We start from the raw sequence: 22,636 nt of genomic DNA on the forward strand, positions 1-22,636 counted from the left end.
CACACTAGAGGGGCACAGCCCGGGGTACGCCCCCGAGCGCTCGGGAGAGGAATCACTTTGCTGTTTAGTTGCTAAGTAGTGTCTGACTCTTTTGGAACCCCCATGGACTGTAGCCCGCCAGGCTCCTCTATCCTTGGGATTCTCTAGGCAGGAATACTGGAGTGTGTGGCCATGCCCTGCTCCAATCACGTTGGCGGGGAGGTAAATAGAGAAGAACCGGATTCTCAGAGCCGAGGGAATCGGATGGAGCGTCGCCGGCCTCCCTAGCCTCGCCGAAGAAGATGCTGCCTAGCGGGAGTGGGGAGGCGGTGCTGGTCTCAAATGAGGAGGCGGGTTCGGAAATCCGCGGCGCCCCCCGCGGACCGGCCCAAAGGGGGCTGCCAGGCCTTCGTGTCCCGCCCGCCCCCAGAGGCAAGAATGTGGCGCGGAGCCAGGGGGTCGGCCGGCGGCCCAGTTTCCATGATGCGGGGGGCGGACTCGGAGGAGGAGGGGGCGGGGACGTGCGGGCAGATTGCCAGCCTCCGCGCCGGCCGCCCCCCCACCCCACTCCCGCAGCCCAGCTAGGGCCCCTCGGGAGGAATTTCCGGCCTGGGATTGATTATAACCCGCCCCTCCCCCGGTCGCCGAGACCCCCCGGCCCTCGGGGCGCTCGTGAAGGGGGATGGGCGGTAATGAGACCCGGCTGTGCGCCGGGGGGCCAGGAGGGGAAACTCGGTCCCCCCCCACCCCCAAGCCCGCTGCCGGGTCCCGGAGCCACACTGCACAACTGGGCCTCGAACCCAGGCTCCGGTCCTCTGGCTCGACCGAGGAGACCAGGGGTGGCGTAGGCGCCCCGGAAGCCGCCTTGCCCCGCCACCGGTGACCAAGCATCCTCGGGAGAGACCGAGGCCACCGCCGGGGGCGGGGCCTCCCCCGTAGGCCGACCGCGCGGAGGCCGGGGTCCCCGAGGAGGCCGCAAGTGGGCAAGGCCGAGCCTCGGCCCCCGGAGCCACATCCCTGCGGGTCCGAGACCGCCTTCCTGCCGCCCGCGTGGGCCGCGAGGCTGCTGCGGCCCGAGCTCGCGTCTGGGCCGTGGCTGGCGCTCCGCAGGGGCCGCAGCCCCCTTCCTGCCTCCTCCCGCTTCTTGCTCCGCTGGAGAACCTTTCGTCTCGCCCTCAGTGCGCTCCTCACACACGGACCCCACATCCGCCCTCTCAGCGTTTCCCCAAGCCCCACCCGACCCCGTTGCCCCTCTCGGCTCACTGGGTCACCAACTCCAGAGGCCAACCCGGGGTCTCCAGGGCCTCGTCCCGCTGCCCCCTCTGCTCCGCCGTTTACCACCTGTTCCTCCCGCCTTCTGCCCTCCTCAGGACTCTGCCCTCCCCAGTGTTGGGGCTTCTTCCATTCTGGGCCCCAGGAGGAACCCCGCTTCCAGCAGCCAGCCATCTGCCTGGACAGCGGGGAGCAGTCGGTTCCTGCTCTTTCCCTTCTTCTCACTTTGTGAGTGGACCCATCACCCAGCCTAAGGCCAGATACTTCAGGGTCATCTGGGCACCTTCCTCTCCCGGTTCTGTCTAATCCATCAAGCCCCTGTGGACCCTGGTCCAGGGATCTTGAATCAGTGCCCCAGTGCCCCTGTCCTGCTGCAGGCCAGGCCTTGCTCTTCCCCAGGTGGGCACCAAGCATCTTTCTACTCACGATCAGATGAACCCAGGTCTCAGAGGTGGGTGAATCTGAACTCCTCACTCACTCCCTGCTTCAAGCCCTCAGGGGGCTCCCCAGTTTTTTCCCAAGTGTAGTTTGTGTACTGTGTGCTAAGTCGCTTCGGTCGTGTCCGACTCTTTGCAATCCTATGGACTGTAGCCCTCCAGGCTCCTCTGTCCATGGGATTTTCCGGGCAAGAGTATTGGAGTTGAGTTTAGATCCCTCTTCCTTCCACAAACCAGCCCTGCCCCTCTCACTCATGCCTCCTGGGTAGCTGAGCTTGTTTCTATCCCCAAATCCTCTGCGTTCTGGCACGTGCCTTGCCCCCTGTCGGGAGCTCCCGCGCCCCTGGTTGTCCCCGTGCCTCCTACTCATCCTTCAGACCTTCGCAGGGCTTCCCCTCGGCCCCCAGCCCAGCCCAGCCCGTCCTCTACCCTTCTGTTACCTTCCTCCCCACCACCGCCCCCCCCCACCACCTACCCACACACACACAAGACTCCCCGCAGCAGCACTGCACGTAGATGAATTGGAATCAGTGTTAGGGAACTGAGTCTATGTCCTGTCTGTGTCCCCTGTGGCCATGAGCTCTGAGGGGCAGGACTCGGCTTTTCTTGCTCACCCCTGTGCCCAGCTCAGTGCCTGCCCACCACTGGCCCTCAACTGGCCCATCTCCCCCGCCACTGGGGCCCCTCCTAATTTCTACCCCTGGGGCCCATTTCAGGCAACAGGAGGTAAGAAAACGAAACAAAACAAAACTCTGTTTCCCCATCTGCAAAAAAGCGGGGAGTAATACTCCTAGTGTTTCGAAGGTTAGAGTCCACGTGCTCAGCCCCTGGCACAAAGCGGACATCCACTGAACAGCCGCTCCCCCTTTGCCTGTGGACTTCAGACCCCAAAGACAGAGTTTGTGGGTCAGAGAAACTTTCTTTGGTCATTTGGGGTGGTTGGGGAGAAAAGGGCCCCTCTTCTTGGACACAACCCTTTTCAATTCTCTTGAGGGCTCAGGGAGGTCAATATTACGCCCACTTTACAGATGAGGCTCAGAGGAGCAAAGAGACCTGCCCACAGACACGCAGTCAGACTGACCGGTGCCCCCGACCCTCCACAGATGGAAGCCCATTGATGGTTTAGCCCTGTGGGTGTGCAGGTGTGTAGACAGCCAGTGTCTCAATATTGGGACACTGATCTCAAATTGTGCCTTGGTCTTGTGTGACCTGGACCCCTCCACTTCTGAACCAGGAGGGGCCTGGGTGAGCTGTCCCCTAGGGACCACAGTGGTCAGCGTGCTACCCTGAGCCTTCTTTGTGAAGGCAGAGAAACAGACACGGTGACCCTGAGGTTCCTGCCTAACTGAGGCTCCAGGTGCTTTCCAGAAGCCACCATGGGGAGGAAGCGACTAGTGACGCCTGCATGTCCCAGCCCCACCCTGGGGCCACACATCCACAGGACCTGGGAATCCATCTTCTCTCATCATCATTTTTAGAACAGTGCATCTGCCTGGGGCTAGTCTGCCCTGGATTTCTTGCCTGAGCCCCAGAGGTTTCTAAAACCTTCACAACCCTGTGCCAGTGGGCTCCCCTTCCCCCCAACCTGCAACGGAACCACAGGCTCAACTAAGAATCCAGAACCCTGGTTCAGAGTGGAAGCCTGGCTCTGAGCCCCCGGTGTGATTATGCTGCTCAGTCATTTGCTGGGTGCCCTCAGCCAGGTCACAGCCCCTGCCTGTGTAATGTGACCTTCCCAGGGAGGAAAGGGCTGGGGTGCCCATTCAGAGAGAACTGATGGGTAAGTAGAGTCCAGAAGCCCAGTCCCGAGGCCCCCTGTTACAGGGATGGACACCAACAGCCCCAGAGGGGCGGGGCCTCGACCAGGGTGACCTGGCTGGTAATATCGAGCTGGGCTTCAAGCCCCAGAGTCACAGGTCCCACTGGGGCTCAAGGCCTTAGACGGCTCTGGGATATGGACCCCAAAGCCATCTCCTCCCACCCAGGGAAGCTCTGAGCTTGGCAAGCTGGGCTTCTCACCAGGTGTCTTGGTGCCACAGGCAGAACCAGCTCCCCATCTCCGCTGCCCTCCGCAATCCAGAGACGAGCCGATGTGACACTGGAAGGGCAGGGAGCTGAGATCCCCGCCCTGGGGGGACAGGATGAAGCCAGCCCCCTACCTGAGCCCCTAGACAGAGAGACAACAGCAGGAATACCACCACTGCGCAGAGCTCCCTGCTGCCGGGCTCTTCATACCTGTTAACCTCCCTAAGTGTGCCAGGCAGCTGTGAGAGTGAGGCATCGTCGTCACCCCTTGTCACACGTACAGAGACAGGGACAGTGAGGTTCAGGCTTGCCTGCGGTCACACAGCCGGTCGGTGGCACCGCTGGGGACCGGATTTAACCACGATGTTATGCAGCTTGCCACTAGTCCCATGACTGCGGCCCAATCAGCTCCCCTGCTTTCTGCCTCTCTTCCCTCCTCTGCAAAGTGGGGACAATGGCTGGAACGACCCCAAAGGGCTACGATGAGGATGGAGCCCCACGCTAGAGTTTTTCTGGCCTTTAGCTGGTTCTTACACCAATAAAACGTGAAGCTGAGGCTGGCGATTGTGTCTCCTTAGCCACCTCCTCTGGGCTGGCTGTTGGGGACCAGAGAGGCATCAGCCCTGGGCCTCATCCAGATGCTTCGTGTGGGGGTGGTAAAAAGACCAGCCACCAAAAGTTGAGGAAGCAGCAGCTTGACCCCATGTCTGGGGCAGGCAGCAGGGAAGACTTCATGGAGGAGGAGTCCCCCTGCTGGATTTCAGGGTCAGAGTATTTTTCCGGCTGCAGAGCGGGGAGACATTCCAGGGGAGCAGGCAGGCAATCTGGAGGCATGGGTGGGAGTCACGTGCTAGAGGGGAGCAGAGGATGGCATGAAAGGGGGTCAGGGCCAGATTACAGAGCACTTCAAACAGGAGACTCAACATCTGGGGCTCAACCCCCTGGCACTGTGAGCCCTTGGAGGTCTGAAAACAGAGGAGAGGCTGGATCCCTGTGTACCTGGGGAAGGACTTTACAGACTGTCGGTATGGAACCTGAATTGTTTCTCTGAGAACACGGGAGAGGAGTTGCGTGATATGGAGCTGGGGCTGACCCAGGAGCAGGCGGGGAAACTTACCACCTGCAGAAGGAGATGAAGCCCCAGAAAGCCATGGGGAAAAGTGTCTGGAAGCAGCAATCCCCACCTCCCAGGCCCTATGGTTCTGTCTTTGAAGCCAGCTGCTTTGGCCTCCGCCCACCCAGACCCCTCCCAGTTCCCTTGCTTCACCCCTGCCCTGGGACCCTCCCCGCCTCCTTTTTCAGAGACAGGAGTGAAGGAAGGAAGAGAAGGAAGTGATTTAGATCAGGGCCCAGACCTAGGCATCTGAGACTGAGGCTGGAACTGTGGCTCAGCCACTTAACAGGCTGTGTGACCCAGGGGAGGCCACTCTGTATTCCCGAGCCTTCCTTTTCACTCTCTGTAAAATGGTGTTGTGATATAAACATAATCCCCCACTCCAAGAGAATGAAGTGGGACAGGCACAAGAGGGCTCAGCACCCGGTGCCCACCCGAAGGGGGCCCCGCCCTTAAGGAGGCCGATCTGCAGGGAAGGTGGACACACAAAGGGAGTACCGCTTGTGGTCTCTGGGTTGTGTCCAGCACTGGGGGCCCAGGGCATCTGCAGTGGAGGAGAGGGATGATGAAGGCTTTCTGGAAGAGGAGGTGTTTAAGCAGGGACTTGGAGATCAGGCAGAAGTCACTGCAAGGGCAGAGGTGTGGAGGCGGGAAGGAAAGGAATTGTGAGTCATTTGGAGAAAGCTGGGGGAAGAGTGGGGGATGGGGTAGGAGGGGATCTGGTACCAGGTTTTGAAGATCCTAGAATGCCCTGTTCAAGAAGTTAATCCCAGGAGAGACAGAGGTATGCGTGCCCAGATAACCTCAGGGCAGTCCTTTCCCCTCTTTGAGACTCAGATCACTTCATCTGACTACCGCCAGTTACCAGGATTTCATACTTGTCAAGCGCTCACAGATCCTACCCAGAAGCGCCTGATACACCTTAGCTGCCGTTATTTTCACTGTTACTATTTCTACTGCTATTAACTTAGTTCCAATATTCTGTCTCATCTTCTGTGTCCTTTTTCAATTTCTTGAATATTTGGATTGGCTCAGCTTGGATCAGGTGTCTCTCCCTGGTCCAATCAGCCAAGGACTGGAAGTGGGAAACTGGTCAGGAGGTCCAAGTGAGTAGGGGCTAGAAATGTAGATTCTCTCTGAAGCCTGGAGGAGGGTGCTAGGTCCTGACTGCCGGGCTAGGGGAAAGAGATGGGACCTTGGGAGTTGAGTGATCTCCTAGCAAGATTTCCTGCTGGCCAGAAATGTGACCTTGGGCACCTATTTGGCACCCATGCCCTCAGCCATGACGTGTGCCCAGCAAAGGAGGGTCCCAGCTGGAGGGTCCCAGCAAAGATCTTTTCCCCCTTTGTTCCCTCTGGAGGGCTCACAGCAGACAGGTCACAGTAGGAACCTCAGAGCAAGAAACCTCACCCAAGAAAATCACACCTACGTGTTCTCCCTCCTCCCTTGGAAGTTAGGAACAGCATCACTGTTCAGGGAGGCATGTCTTTGAGTGGAGCAGGGCTGCAGACAACTCACAGGGCCAACATGTAACACCATCAGGAAGCCTGTGTTTGTTGTACACCACTGAAATTGGACTAATTTGTTACCGCAGCATAACCTAGTGAAAGCTGGTTAATACACCTGGTGCAGTAAGCACTTGTTAAATAGCAGCTAGTCGTATGATTGTCTTATTTCAATGACCGAACAAGGAAACTGCTGATGTTGCTAGAGCAGAAGTTAAGAACAATGATTTTAAGCAAGTTAAACATGTATTTCTCTTTATAGCTGAAGCACTAGCTGTGCAGCATCAATAAGGAGACCCCCACCACCAGCAGAGTTAGAGACCCAGGCTCCTTCCATCTTTTTGCTCTGTCATCCTTAGGGTGCAGCACCCTCCCTATCTTCATGGTTGAAGATGCTTAGTATTCCCTGTCCCTGAGTCTGCAGACCAACCAGGGAGAATGGAATGCTTCTTTCCCACTGGTCAGAACTAGGGCATGTGGCCACACTCAGCTCCAAGGGAGGCTGGGAAATGGATGCCGGGAGATGGCTAGGAGTCCTTGCCACAGAAACACCAGGGGTGTGGCACCTCCATTTGGTGACAAGTCACACTGCAGATGAGCCAGGCAGTGCCACAGCACTGGTGATGGGGGTAAGGCTGGCCCCTCTGGAGTCTGGGATTCTCAAGGTGAGAATCCTGTGGGCAAGGCCCCTTGGTCAGGGGAGCCCTGGTGTTGGCGGCATGCCCAGCCAGGCATCCTCCCATCCTTTGTGCCAAAAAAGCCAGGGACCAGTGGGGACGCTCTATCTATCCGTCTACCTATCAGTCACCCTGATCCCGCAGAGAGTGGCTCCCAAGCTCTCAGATCATACAGTCCAGTTTCTCCGACCCCACACTGCAACCCTGAACTGGTGCCAGTTCTGTCTACAACCTGGGGTCAAGTGCCAGAACCCAAAGGTCTTGAATGAACTGCTTTGTGTACTGTGAAGATAAAGTAACAGGCCAAGAGAGGGTGAGTGACATGTCCAAGGTCACACAGCCCAGTGAAGAGTCGTTCAGTTCAGTCGTTCAATTGCGTTTGACTCTTTGAAACCCCATGGACTGCAGCATGCCAGGCTTCCCTATCCATCACCAACTCCCGGAGTTTACTCAAACTCATGTCCATCGAGTTGGTGATGCCATCCAACCATCTCATCCTCTGTTGTCTCTTTCTCCTCCTGCCCTCAGTCTTTCCCAGCATCAGAATCTTTTCCAATGAGTCAGTTCTTCATATCAGGTGGCCTAAGTACTGGAGTTTCAGCTTCAGCATCAGTCCTTCCAATGAATATTCAGGACTGATTTCCTTTAGGATGGACTGGTTGGATCCCCTTGCAGTCCAAGGGACTATCAAGAGCCTTTTCCAACACCACACTTCAAAAGCATCAATTTTTTGGTGCTCAATTTTCTTTATAGTCCAACTCTCATATCCATACATGACTACCGGAAAAACCATAGCCTTGACTAGACAGACCTTTGTTAGCAAAGTAATGTCTCTGCTTTTTAATATGCTACCTAAGTTGGTCATAACTTTTCTTCCAAGGAGCAAGTGTCTTTTAATCTTATGGCTGCAGTCACCATCTGCAGTGATTTTGGAGCCCAGAAAAATAAAGTCTGACACTGTTTGCCCATCTATTTATCATGAAGTGATGGGACCAGATGCCACAATCTTAGTTTTCTAGGGAGGGAACACAGCTCCACCCATCAGCAGAAAATTGGATTAAAGATTTACTGAGCATGGCCCTGCCCATCAGGACAAGACCCAGTTTCCCCCTCAGTCAGTCTCACCCATCAGGAAGCTTCCACAAGCCTCTATCCTTCTCCATCAGAGGGCAGACAGGATGAAAACCACAATCACAGAAAACTAACCAATCTGATCACAGGGACCACAGCCTTGTCTAGCTCAAAGAAACTATGAGCCATGCTGTGTAGGCCCACCCAAGATGGACGGGTCATGGTGGAGAGTTCTGGCAAAATGTGGTCCCCTGGAGAAGGGAATGGCAGACCACTTCAGTATTCTTGCCTTGAGAACCCCATGAACAGTATGAAAAGGCAAAAAGATAGGAAACTGAAAGATGAAGAGTCAAGTCATCCCAATTCACCCTCTCCCATCACAGTGAGGCAGGACTCCAGTTTCAGGCAGCAGTCCTCTGCCTCCGGGCCATGCAGAAGGCTTGGTACCCAGGCCAGAGGCAGGGGCGGGGGCGAGAAACGCGTCACAGACACAGCCGTGGAGCCAGGGAGCCTGTGGACCGGCTGCCCCGGGAAGCCTGGACGCGGCGGGCCCGTGCGGGCGCCACCTGGCGGAGAGTCCCTGGCACTGCACCCAGCCCGCCGAGGCCCGCCAGGGGTCGCCGAGCCCCGGCTCTCGGAATAGAAAAGCTGCGGCCCAATCCCGTCTCTCCACCGACTCCCCACGCGGTGATCCTGGGCGCGCAGGTGTTGGTCTTTGGCGGTCATTGCGAACCCGGGGTCGCCGGCCTTGGGCTCTCACGGATGAATTTGCTGCAAACCGTAGGTTGCAGGCGACAGAAAGGGTTGCCCCCCGGGGACGTCGGGGGAGACGGGGCCGGGCCGCAGGGGACAAAGCCAGGGTGGCCGTGGGGTGGATGGAGGCTGCAGTCAGACTCGCCCGGCGTGGAGCCCCTGCGATGTCCTAACGCCCCAGGGAGTGCAGCACTGGCCCAGCCCAGCCCTGTGATCGGCTGGGAGACACGAAATGGTACCGACAGGGCTGGGTGGGCCCCCCAGGACTGTCTGCTCTCAGCCCAGACTCCAGCCCTGGGTTATTTGCCCCAGGCTCGCCTGCTTCCCTGCCCACCTCCACGCTCGTCCCTGGCCGTGTCCCTGGCTCGGCCGCGCAGCTCCGGCCTGCAGACCCTGGCTTTTTTTTAATCAGACAGGCCGCACGTCCTTTGACAGTTATGGTGACTGTTTTCCCATCGCAGAGGGGCCATCCGAGGCCCCCTGCCCCGCCAGCCTTCACTTCCGATGCGGGAGGTGCGGAAAGCAGCTCGCCCCGGGGGCACCCGCATCCGTGTAGCTTTGTTGCCCATTTTACAGATGATTCGAAGGGGACGGACGTGGGGAGCTGCAGTGCCCTCCCCGATGCCCGCAACTCCCTGCCCCCAACCTCGAAGCTCCAACCCGGGAGGTGGGGACCGGAGGAGGCAGCCCCCATGGAGGAGCTGATGTGAGGCGAGCTCTCAAGGTGCAGGAAAGGCGCCTGGGGCTGGAGGAAACCCCTCACTCACTGAGCGCTTTACACCCGGCCTGCAGGAGGCCACTGACCTCATTTCCTGCAGTGTAGCAGGGACTGGATTATTTCTGGTTTCCGGGTTCTGCGGTGAAATGACCTCCGATCCTCTAAGTCACACAGCATATGGAGCAGGATCAAAGCTCTGGGCCAAGTCTGTCTGACTTCAGAGTCTTTTCCACACTGAGTTGGGAGATAGGGGATATGAATTATTATTCGTGTTTCCCAGAGGAGGGCACTATGGCCCAGAGAGTTTAAGGGGCTTGTCCAGGGTCACAGAGCAAGAAAGTAATGAGAATCCCCACCTTCCTAGCATCGCTCATGTCCTCATGTGTAGAATTTGGACAGCACGCGGACCTTACAGAGCTGGTGACTGGTAACCAACCTGCCCCCGCCCCCACTGTGCCTGGCACACAGGTAGCATCAGATCACTCACTTGGCCCCTACTGCTATTTCCTGGGAGCCTATGTCCCAGATCGTATTCCAGTAAGAGGAGATTGCCAAGCGGAGGAGGAGACGATGTCCTCAGATAGTCGCGAGTCCCGGCAGAGCTTCTTCACTGGCACACTGGTGCCTCCGGCCATCAAGCTAAGATGTCCCTGTCTGGAGCACTCGCCGTTCGTCTGTGACACTTTTGGCTCTGGCACAAGTTTCTGGTTTGGAAGAACCACTGCTGATGCTCCGAGAGACTGCTCAGATTTCTTGCCAAGAGGTGCTTGAGGGAAAACCCTAAAATGGCTAAAAAGTCATTGAAAGACCCCACAGTCAACATGAATGGCGGCTAAATGACAAAGACAGCATACATCAGAGCCAGGGATGTGTGTGGTCATGAAGTGTCCATTTCAAGTAATTCAAGCCTTCCCAATAAAGGTGATTCACGGAATGATATTTGATTCTTAAGCCTTTGTAAGATTTTTCAGACATAAACTCAGGACTGAGGGAGGGAATTGCACAGTGATTTGGGGTGGGGAGCTGTGAAATGGCCTGGGAGGGGACTTAGGACACAGGTTGTGGAGAGTCCCTTGTGGTCCCACTTGGATGGTTCTCACGCATCTTCTTCTTATAAATGGCATCAGTATATACCTTTGTATATACTTGGAGCTCTTTTCTTTGAGTTGTCGCCTCAGGATGAAAGCCTGGGATCACGGGTCCCAGCGTTGCCCCTCCTGCTTGCCTCCCAGTGCCCAGTTGGAATCACAGCCCGGGTTCATAATGGATACCAGGCAAACACACTACCAATGGTTGTTCTAATTTGCTTTTCTTAGGGCTATCTTCAGGTTCTTAACAGACTCTCTAAGAAACACCAGGGTCTCCTGCAAAGTGTGAAATAAGGATAAGGATCCTATCTAGGAAAAAAGGAATTTAGATTTCCATGGACCTGATTCAATCTCCTCTTGCCTTTTGGTAAAACTCTTTCATTGTGAATATAACACACATCCAGGAATGCACATAAAACCTGAGGGTCCAAAAACTTTCCTGAAGCAAATTCCCACCTAACTCCCACCAGGCACACCCCAGGAGGCCGTTTCCAACCACCTTCTCTTCCCTCAGCCCCAAAGTACTCACTGTTCTGGCTTCTAATATTACAGTTTAGTTTTCTTTTCTTTTTCTAAACAGCTATAGTGTAGTTGGGGCTGTTGAAGAAGTTTGTATGTGTGTTCTTAGTCACTTCCGTCGTGTCTGACTCTTTGCGACCCCATGGACTACAGCTCGCCAGGCTCCTCTGTCCATGGGGTTCTCCAGGCAAGAGTATTATATACCTGGGGTTAAGGTCGTGTTCACCTGTGTGTCTGGCTTTTCTAGTTTGTAAAATTCCTCTCCATTTGTAGTTTATTCGTATTTATTCCCGAGGGCGTCTGTTACAGAAACACACCATGGCTTATCCACTTTCCTACTGAAAAGACTTCGGGGCTGTTTCTGGTTTCCGGCCCTTACAATTAAAGCTGCTGAGGACAGTCCCGTACCTGCCTTCTGCTGGCAGGTCCACACCAAACGTGCCGGTGCTGGCTTTGCTTTTGTTTTTTCTTCTCTCTCTTTTTTCCTTGTGTGACTCTGCTTTTCTTTGATTTACCTAGGGGTAAATCAAAACATTAGCTGAAACGAAACATTCTATTTCAAGTCCTGGCCTTTTTGCTTCATCCAGCTAGCACTCCTGCACCAAGCATGGATTAATTTAAATTCGGCTTTTAGCATTAAAAATGAGGCTTTCTGAAACTCTTGAGTCTCATTTAAGAAATTTTTGTTGAACAATATTTTAAATTATTTGTTCGTGTGGTTTTGGCTGTGCTGGGCTCTAGAGCGCGTGGACTTCAGTGGTTGCGGCGAGCGGGCTCCTTGTTGCAGCTCACAGGCTCTAGAACTCATGGGCTCAGTAGTTTGGTGCACGGGCTTAGTTGCTCCAAGGCATGTGGAATCTTCCAGAACCAGGGATCAAACCTGCGTCCCTTGCATTAGCAAGCAGACTCTTAAGCACTTTACCTCCTGGGAAGTTCTGAACTATAGTTGATGTATAACTGAGCGACTGATCTGATAACATTATATAAGTTAAAGGTATACAATATAGTGATTCACAATTTTATTTAAAAATGTTTTATTATTTATTTTTGTTACTGGCCTCTCTGCTGTAGTTTGCGGGATCTTAGTTCCCTGGAGAGGGATTGAACCTACACCCTTGACAGTGAAAGGGTGGACTCCTAAGCATTGGACCACCAGGGAATGCTTGGTTCACGAATTTTAAAGGTTATACTTCACTTATAATTATTATTAAACGTTGGCTGTAGCTTATTTTATACATAAGTTTGTACCTCTGAATTTTCTACCTCATTTTGCCCCTCCCCGCCCTGTGCCCACTGGTAACCACTAGTTTATTCTCTGTATCTGGGAATCTGCTTCTTTTTTGCTGTGTTCACTAGTTGTGTGTTTTGCATTACACGGTATAAGTGGAATCATATGCTATTTGATGTGTGATATCATACAGCATTTGTCTGATTTATTACACTTGGCATGACCCTAAGTCCATCCACGCTGCTGCAAATGGCAAAGATTCATTCTTTTTTAGGCTGAATAGTATTCCACTGCAGTATGCCATTCCTCTTCTTTATCCACTCATCTGTGAATGGACACTTAGGTCGTGAAGCTTCTTGAAGAGAAGTCCCGTGCCTGGTTCATCTCTGCTTCATCTTTGAATCCTCCTCAGGACATGACACCAGACTTTGAGAATAGGTAGCAGAACTTTGTGGGTGTTTGACTGCCCTCCCCCCAGCCTCCTACTTCTACTTTGGGGGAGCCATCCCCATTATAGAGCATCTTGGGGAGGCAGTGCCACGCCCCTCTCTCCAAATCTGCGGGAACTAGATCCCCCTCTACCAGCCGGTTGGAACTTGCTGCTGGTCGTCCTGAATTGCCTGGATGCTCACCCGTCATCCAGTAGGGTCCCCCCAGTTTCTGCTGGAGTCTTAATGCACCAAGAACATTATGATTGCTCTGTAGTTTCATAACAGGCGGCCTGCAGAAACTTCCTTTAAAAAATCAGCTTAAATGGGGACTTCCCTGGTGGTCCAGGTGTAAGTTCTGATACAGGGGGTGCTGGTTCTATCCTTGGTTTGGGAATTAAGATCCCAAATGCTGCACAGTGTGGCCAAAGAGTAAATGAATACATTGGCTTATTTTTTTTATTGTTGAGATTGAAAAGCTTCTTGTGTATTTTGTATACAAACAACTTTTACAACTCACCAACAACAGAAATAAATAACCCAATCAAAAAATGGCAGAAGACCTTAATAGATTTTTCTCCAAAAAAGACATTAGATTGCCAGTAGGCACATGAAAAGATGTTCAACATGACTAATTATTAGAGAAATGTGAATCAAAACCACAATGAGGTATCACTTCATACTGGTCAGAATGGCTGTCATTAAAAAGTCTACAGACAATAAATGCTGGAGAGGGTGTGGAGAAAAAGGAACCCTTCTACACGTTGGTGGGAATGTAAGTCGGTGCAGCCACTGTGGAAAACAACACGGAAGTTCCTCAGAAAACGAAAAATGGAATTGCCATTTGTTGGTGTTCAGTCTCTCAGTCGTCTCTGACTCTTTGCGACCCCATGGACTGTAGCACGCCAGGTCTCCCTGTCCTTCACCATCTCCTGGAGCCTGCTCAGACTCATGTCCATTGAGTTGGTGATGCCATCCAACCAATGCATCCTCTGTTGCCCCCTTTCTCCTCCTGCCCTCAGTCTTTCCCAGCATCAGAGTCTTTTCCATGAATTGACTCTTTGCATCATGTGGCCAAAGAATTAGAGCTTCGGCTTTAGCATCAGTCCTTCCAATGAATATTCAGGGTTGGTTTCCTTTTGAATTGATGGCTTTGATCTCCTTACAGTCTGAGAGTCTTCTCCAACACCTCAGTGTGAGAGCATTGGCGCTCAGCCCTCTTTATGGTCCAGCTCTCACATTCCTACATGATTACTGGAAAAACCATAGGTTTGACTAAATAGACCTTTGTTGGCAAAGTAACGTCTCTGCAATTTAATATGCTGTCTAGGTTTGTCATAGCTTTTCTTCCAAGGAGCAAGTGTCTTTTAATTTCATGGCGGCAGTCACTGTCCACACTGATTTTGGAGTCCAAGGAAATAAAGTCTGTCACTGTTTCCATTTTTTCCCCATCTATTTGCCATGAAGTGATGGGACCAGATGCCATGATCTTAGTTTTTTGAATGTTGAGTTTTAAGCCTATGACCCAGCAATCCCACTTCTGGGAATATACCTGTACAAAACTAGAATTCAAAAAGATATATGTACCCCTATGCTCATAGCAGCACTGTTCACAATACCCCAAACATGGAAACCTGAATGTCCATTGACAGATGAATGGATAAAGATGTGGTACATATATACAATGGAATATTACTTAGCCATGTGTGTGTGTGTGTTAGTGACTCAGTCACGTCCGACTCTTTGTGACCCCATGGACTGCATGCGTCTTGCCAGGCTCTTCTGTCTGTAGAATTCTCCAGGCAAGAATACTGGAGTGGGTTGCCATTCCCTTCTCCAGGAGATCTTCCCAACCCAGGGATCGAACCTGGGTCTCCTGCATTGCAGGCAGATTCTTTACCATCTGAGCCACCAGGAAAGCCCCCCAAAAGAGCAAAATAATGGCATTTGCAGCAACACGAATGCAACCAGAGATTATCATACTAAGAGAAGTCACTCAGACAGAGAAAGGCAAATGCCATATGATATCACATGTATGTGGAATCTAAAACACGGCACGAATGAGCTTATCTAGGAAATAGAAACTGGCCAATAGACATTGAGAAGAGATTTGCAGACAAGGCGGCGGGAGAGGGGCAGAAGCGGACTGGGAGTTTGGGGTTGGTAGTTGCAAACTCTTACGTATGCAGTGGATAAACACGGTCCTACTGTGTAGCACAGGAAACTAAATTCAATATCTTGTGAAAAATCATAACAGAAAAGAATATAAAATAGAACATATATGTGTATAACTGAGTCACTTTGCCGACACTGACGGAGATTGGCACATCATAAATCAACTATACTTCAATTTAAAAAAAATCCTTATATATTTTGGATTCAAGTCCTGTGTCGGATATGTGTTTTGCAAATATTTTATCTCAGTCTGCCGCTTGTCTTTTCGCTCCCTTAGCAGTTCCCTTCACAGAGATATTTTTAATGATCAGTCCAGCAGATCGATTTTTCTTTCATGGATTGTTGTATCAGCGTCTTACGCTGGAAAGTCAATACCAACCCCAAAGTCACCTAGATTTTCTCCTCTCTTATCTTGTAGTAGTTTTGCGTCTTACATTTTGGTGTACAATCCATTTGGAGTTCATATTTTTGTGAGAACTGTAAGGGCTGTATCTAGGATCGTTTTTCTCCATGTAGAGGTCCTGTTGTTCCGGCACCTGTTTTAATATTTATTTATTTTTGGCTGCGCTGGGTCTTCATTGCTGCGTGCGGGCCTTCTCTAGTTGCGGTGAGCAGGGGCTACTCTTCATTGTGGTGTGGGGGCTTCTCTTTGTGGGGGCTCCTCTTGTTGTGGAGCCTGGCTCTAGGGCTTGGGCTCAGTAGTTGGAGGGCACAGGCCTAGCTGCCTTGGGGCTTGAGGAATCTCCCTGGACCAGGGATGGAACCCATGTCCCCTGCGTTGGCAAGGGGGATTCTTAACCACTGCACCACCCAGGAAGTCCCTTCTCGCACCTGTTTTTGAACAAACTCCTTTCTGTGTTGCACCATCGCCTTCGCTCCTTTGCCAAAGACCAGTGGGCCTATTTCTGGGCTCTTCATTCTGTCCCATCGGTCTATTTTGTCTAGTCTTTAGCCAGTACAAACCTGCCTTGATGACTGAAGCCCAGGGTAAGTCCTGAAGGTGGGTCGTATACGTCCCCTGACTTTGTTTAATTTCAGTTCGGTGCTGGATACTCTGGGTTTTCTGCTTGCCTGTGTAAACTGGAAAATCAGTTTGTTGATAGTGAAGCCGTGGGTTAAATCCATTTTACCCACCTTCGCTAATCGAGGTTAAGACTGGCATGACCTCCAAGTGGCACCAGCCTACATGATCACACATTTGCCTGAGTTATTGTCTACGAACTTGGAGTCAGCTGCTTCTAGTTGGTTAAGACTGGCTCGGACCCCTGGCCCTTCCACCAGGGCATGTGTGAGTGTCTCCTTTTTGCCATCAGAGGGCCAGAAACGCCACCCTCTGAACTCACTGAGGCCTGTAACCTAGTTATACCTGCATAGAATGAGTTACTGCAGCTTTCCCCAATTACCTTGCCCCACGCCCCCGGTGCCTCAGACCACCCTGCCTCTTTTTAAGCTCCTTGCCTTTTGGGGAGGTGGACATGAGATTCGTCCTCCCATCTTCTTGCTTGGCTGCCCTGTGGGTAAGCCTCTAGTTGCTGCAAACCTTGGCATGTCAGCATTTTGGCTTGCTTGCGTGTCCAGCAAAGGGAAACTTTTTTGGTAACAATAGCCCGAGAATAACTTGCTGGGATTGCGCCGAATCTATGGCTCAAGTTGGAAAGGACAGACGTTTTTGACAATAGTGAGTCTTCCTACCTATGAACACGGAATATCTCTCCATTGGTTTTTGTTCTCTGATTTCTTTCACCAGAGATCTTGGTACAAATTTTGTTAGATGTATATCTAAGTATTTAATTTTGCAGGGTGCTAATGTTATTGGTATTGTTTTTAATTTCAGATTCTAATTTTTATTGATGTACATAGGAAAGCAATTGACTTTTGTATGTGAATTTTGTATCCTGGAAACTTGCTATAATCGCTTATTAGTTTCAGGAGTTTTGGTGTCATTCTTGAGATTCTCTACTAATCATGCTATTTCTAAATGGAGACCATTTAAAATTTTTTCCTCTCTTACCTGTGTACCTTCTAGTCCCTTTGTCTTAGTGAATTTGCTGGGACTTTAGAGTGATGTCGAATTGGAGTGCTGAGGGGGGACATCCTTGTCTTATTGCTGTTTTAGGGGAAAGCATTTAGTTTCTCACCACTCAGTACGATGTTAGTGGTAGGCCTTTTGTAGATTTCATTATCAAGTTGAGAAGTTCCTTTCTATTTCTAGTTTGCTGAGAGTTTTTTTTGTAATCAAGTGTTGGATTTTGTTAAATGCTTTTTCTGCAACTGTTGATATGCCCATGTCGCTTTTCTTGTTCATGTGATGAATTCCATTAATTGACTTTTGAATGTTGAAATAGTCTTGCATAACCTGGAATAAATTTCACCTGATCATGGTGTATAATTTTTTTTATATCATTGGATTCTATTTGCCAATATTTTGTTGAGGATGTTAATATCTGTTCGTGAATATTGGTCTATAGTTTTCCTTTCTTATAATGTCTGTCTGATTTTGGTGCTGGTCTCAAGTTAGAAAGTATTCCTTGGGCTTCTATTTTTGAGGATCGGTATAATTTCTTCTTAAATGTTTGGTAGAATTCACTAGTAAGCCACTTGGGCCTGGAACTTTCTGTTTTGAAAAGTTATTATTGACTCAATTTCCTTATTTTTTTTTTCCTATCACTACATTTTCTTTTTTTTATTTTTAAAGCAAGTGTTTTAATTTTTTTGACTGCAGCGAGCAATTTGTGGGATCTGAGCTTCGTGACCAGGGATGAGACCTGGGCTCTGGCTCTTGGCTCTGAAAGTGCCAAGTCCTAACCGCTGTACTGCCAGGAAATTCCCAGCTTCAATTTCTTTAATAGATACAAGCATGTTTGATTATTTCTGTTAGTTTCGGTATATTGTGTTTTTCAAGAAATTGTTCCACTTCTTGCATATTATCAAATTTGTGGAGACATTTATAATATTCCTTTATTTTTCTTTCAATGCCCATGGGATCAGTGGCAATGGCACCTTTCATTTCTTTCTCTTTTTTTTAACTGAAGTCTAGTTGACTTACAATATTGTGTTCGTTTCAGGTGTAGAGCATAGTGGTTCATTTAAAAAATTATATTCCATAATACGTTATTTTAAGATATTGGATATAATTCCCTGTGCTATATAGTAACTGTGTGGTTTATCTACTTTATGTAGTGTAGCTGTCTGTTAATCCCGTAATTCCCAGTCCATTGGCCTTTAAAGTAATTATTATAGGTATGTGGTTATTGACATTTTATTTCTTGTTTTTCAGTTGTTTTTGTAGTTCTTCTTTGTTCATTTTTCTTTTTGTTTTTCCTTTTGTGAATTGATTCTCTTTTGTAGTATGCTTGAGTTCCTTTCTTTTTGGTTTTTGTGAATCTGTTATTTGCTTTTGATTTGTGATTACCACAGGGTTCATGTATGTTAACCTGTAATTATGTCTCCTTGCTTTCAACTGATAGTCATTCCAGTTCAAACGTATTCTAAAAGATATACATTTTTAGATGTAGATTCCATCCCACATTTTGTGGTTTTGATGTCCTGTTTTTACATCTTCATACTTATCTTTTTACTCTTTATTGAAGCTATATTCAATTTTATAATTTTTTTGTTTTTTAATCTAAATACTGTCTTATTAAGTGGTCATCAGTCTTTACTGTATATTTGCCTTTCCTATTGGGATTTTCTCTTTCCTACAGATTCTTGCTTCTTTTTCATTTAGAAAAGACCCTTCAAATTTCTTTTCAGATAGGTTTAGTACTGTTAAATTATTTTACTTTTGCTTGTCTAAGAGATTCTTTCTCTCCTTCTATTCTAAATGATAATCTTTCTGGGTAGAATATCTCAGATTGCAGGTTTTTCCCTTTTAGAACTTTGAATATGTCATGTCACTCCCTTCTTGTCTTCAGAATTTCTGAAGAGAAATCAGATGATAGCCTTATAGGGTTCCCTTGTAAATAGCTCCTTTTCTCCTGCTGCCTTTAGAAATCTCTCTTTAACTTTTGTCGTTTAAATTATGTGTCTTGGTGTGGATCTGTTTGTGTTCATCCTTTTGGGACTCTCTCTGCTTCTGTACCTGGTTACGTTTCCTTCTTTAGGTTTGGGAAGTTTTCAGCCATAATTTCCTCATATTGTTTTTGATCCCCTTCTTTCTCTCTTCTTCTAGAACCCCTATTATGCATAGGTTGAGATGTTTTATATTATCCCATATATCTTGTATGTTGCTTTTTCTTTCCCATTCGTCCGTCTGCTGTTCTGATTGGGCGATTTCTATTTTATCTTCCAGGTCACTTATTTATCCTTTTTATTTAGTTTGCTGTTCATTGCTTCTAGGTTGCTTTTTATCTTGGAAATTGAATTATTTATTTTGATTGGTTCATCTTTACAGTTTCTAGATCCCTGATACAGTGCTCTGCATTTATATTGACATTCTTTCTTAATTCAGTTAGCATTTTTATTACCACCTTTTTGAACTTGGGCTCTAGTAGATTGGTGAGCTCTGCCTCATTATTTGTCCTTTAGGGGACTTCTCTTGCTCTTTAAATTGAGACTAACTCTCCTTTCTTTGCTTTTACTTGACTTTCTGTCTCTATGAATTTAGGAGAAACAGTCACCTATTGTCTTGAAAGGGTGTTTTCATGTGGGGACGTCCCTGTGTGGACTGTGCGCGTCCGGTGTCTTTGGCCCACAGGAGCTGCTTTTGATGAGGAGGCCAGGCATGCCTTTCCGCTGGGTCTGCGGCTGCTATCACTTTGGTAGGGGGTGTGGTTGGTGTTGGAGATTCTAAAGCCTGTGCAGGGCATGAGGAGGGACTTCGTCTCGGCTCCCTTGGCAGTTGCTGCTCTGTCAGGGGTGGGGTCTGTTCCATCGTTGTTGGATTAGGAACCTTAAGGGTCATCTTAAAGGTCAGAATGACTTAAGGGTCATTCTCCTTGAGTGCCTGCCTGCCCTGCCCCAAAGGATGGGAGAGCTGAAGCACGTGAGGCCCATGCACTCAGAGGTCAAATGCCTTGCCTTTGTAGGTGTCTGGGTCAGCTCAGAGTTTCCCAGGTGGTGCTGGTGGTAAAGAACCTGCCTGCCAATGCAGGAGACCTGAGAGATACAAGTTTGATCTCTGGGTTGGGAAGATCCCTGGGAGGAGGGCATGGCAACCCACTCCAGTATCCTTGCCTGGAGAATCCCGTGGACAGAGGAGGATGGCGGAGTACAGTCATGGGGTCTCAAAGAGTCGGACACAACTGAAGCGACTTAGCATGCTCAGCTCAGATGTAGCCCAAGGTCACTTACTTCTCTGTTGTGGTTGTACCCGATTTAATGCAAGGCTGAGGCATGGAGAGAGAGCGACTAGGGTGTTTGTTAGGCTGGCAGTCAGGGCATTGTGGCTGCAGGAATCAAGACGGCTGTGCTGTTGCCAGAGACCTGGTGTGCCTCTGTGGTCGTCTTTTCCCAGGACCTGTCTGCCCCAGATCCAGCACCAAATTGTGGTGTGGGGTGGGCTGGGTGGGGCTGGAGTTTTTTCTAGGCTGGGAGACTGAACGTATCATGCTGTCTCCTGTGGTACTGTCACAGGACTAAGTGGTGACTGCAGCCTCTGCCACACCCCAGGCCCCCAAGCCACCTCTGGGTCTTTCCCAGGACCTGTCTGGCCCAGGTCCCGCACCAAGCTGTGGTGTGGGGTGGGTGGGGCTGCGGTGTTTACCCTGCTTGCAGTGTGGCAAGGTGATAGCTTGCCAGTGCAGAGCTCTCTCTGCTCTGATTGTTGGCAACCCAGCAGCCACGCACCCTTCACGAGTAGTCTAGGCTTCTCCAGCCCTCAGTGCCTGCAGTTCTCCCAGTAGCCAAAGGGGCTTGTTTCCTCTGTGTAGGACCCCAGACTGGGCTACCCAGTCTGTGACTTGACCTGCTTGCTCCCCAGGGTGAGGGTCCACCCATGCAGACCTTCTCTTCCTTTCAGACCCTCCCCAAGGCTGGAGGTCCCGACCCGCCTTCTGTCTGTCCTACTTGGTTACATGGAAATCTTTCTTGCACCTTCGGCTGTACAGGAGTTCTTCAGCTAGTTTTTGGTGAGTGGTTCTGTGAGCACTGTTCACATGTAGGTGGAATTTTGATGTGTTCATGGGGGGAGGTGAGCTCTTAGAATGTCCTCCTATTCTACCACCTTGATCTAAATTCCTGTTTCTGATATTAGTAATCATGTTTTCTGTTTTTTTATGGGTTAGCCTAGAAGTTTTATCAATTTTCTCAAGGACTCAGTTTTTCTTTTGTTGATTTCTTGCTTTTAATTTCATTGATTTCTGCTCGAATATTTCTTTCCTTCTGCTTCCTTTAGACCTAATTTGCTTTTTCTAGTTCCCTGAAGCGGCTTACTGATTTCAGCTCCTTTTTAAATAGATGCATTTAATGCTATAAATGTCCCTCTAAGGACTGCTTTTGCTGCATCCCACGAATTTTGAAGTTATATTTTCCTTTAGCTCAAAAATATTTTTCTTGAGACTCCTTTGATCTACGTGTCATTTAGCAGTGTATCGCTTGGAACTTCCCTGTTGGTCTAGTGGTTAAGACTCTGTGCTCCCAAATCAGGGGGCATGGTCGGGCAACCAAGATCCTCCACAGCACACGGCATGGCCAAAACCAAAAACCAGTGTGTTGTTTCATCTCCAAGTACTTTGGGACTTTCCAGCTATCTTTCTGTTGACTTTTCTAGATTAATTCTACGGTAGTCTGAGAGCATTCGTAGGATGATTTCTGTTCTTTTAAATTTAAGGTATGTTTAGTGGCCCAGAATGTAGTCCATCTTGGTGAATGTTCCATGTAAGCCTTAGGAATGTGTGTATTTTGCTGCTGTTAGGCGGAAGTATAACTGTCAACGAGATCCAGTCATTGATGGCACTGTTCAACTGTCTATTGACCTGAATAGTAATTTGTCTCCTTCTCCTTATGGTTGTTTTTGCCTCATATATTTGATGCTTTGCTGTTAGGTGCATACACATTAGGCCTATCTTCTTGGAGAACTGACCTCTTTATCATTATGCAGTGCCTTTGTCCTTGATAATTTTCCTTGCTCTTGTCTGCTTTGTTTGAAATAGTTACCCTTTGATTAGTGTTACTATGGTATCTTCCTGTACACCTTTACTTCTACGTCTACAGGAAACCCATTTTAAATAATAAAGACAACATATAGTTGGGTCTTGTTTTTTTAACCCAGTTACTTAGAATATTATTTGAAGTGGTTACTGACATAGTTTTCTACCACATTTGCTAGTTTTCTACTCTGTTCCTATTTTTGTCTTTCACTCTTTTTAGGAGGCAGGGGAGAGGCAGATCAACTATGAAAAGAAGGGTACTTCAGGATATTGAGCATCCTGAAGTTGACTTATAGGGGCATTTGTGTTTCTTTGGCGGGGTCCAATTTTGGGGAAATTCCCTACTGAATGCATTTTTGTGGGGATGAATGTACCGTTCTGCATCGTAGACGCTAAAATGAGCCACCCTCTTTACTGCTCTTTGGCATCTAGGATCTGGGATGACGACGACCTGGTTTGGCCAAATGGGCACTCCCAGGCATGCCTTTGAGTCTTGATGAAGTGACAGAGCAATTCAAATTTAATCACAGCAGTTGCAAAAACAGAGCTTGGTCCACAG

Source organism: Bos mutus, chromosome 2 (genome assembly GCF_027580195.1).
Source record: "Bos mutus isolate GX-2022 chromosome 2, NWIPB_WYAK_1.1, whole genome shotgun sequence".
Taxonomy (NCBI): domain Eukaryota; kingdom Metazoa; phylum Chordata; class Mammalia; order Artiodactyla; family Bovidae; genus Bos; species Bos mutus.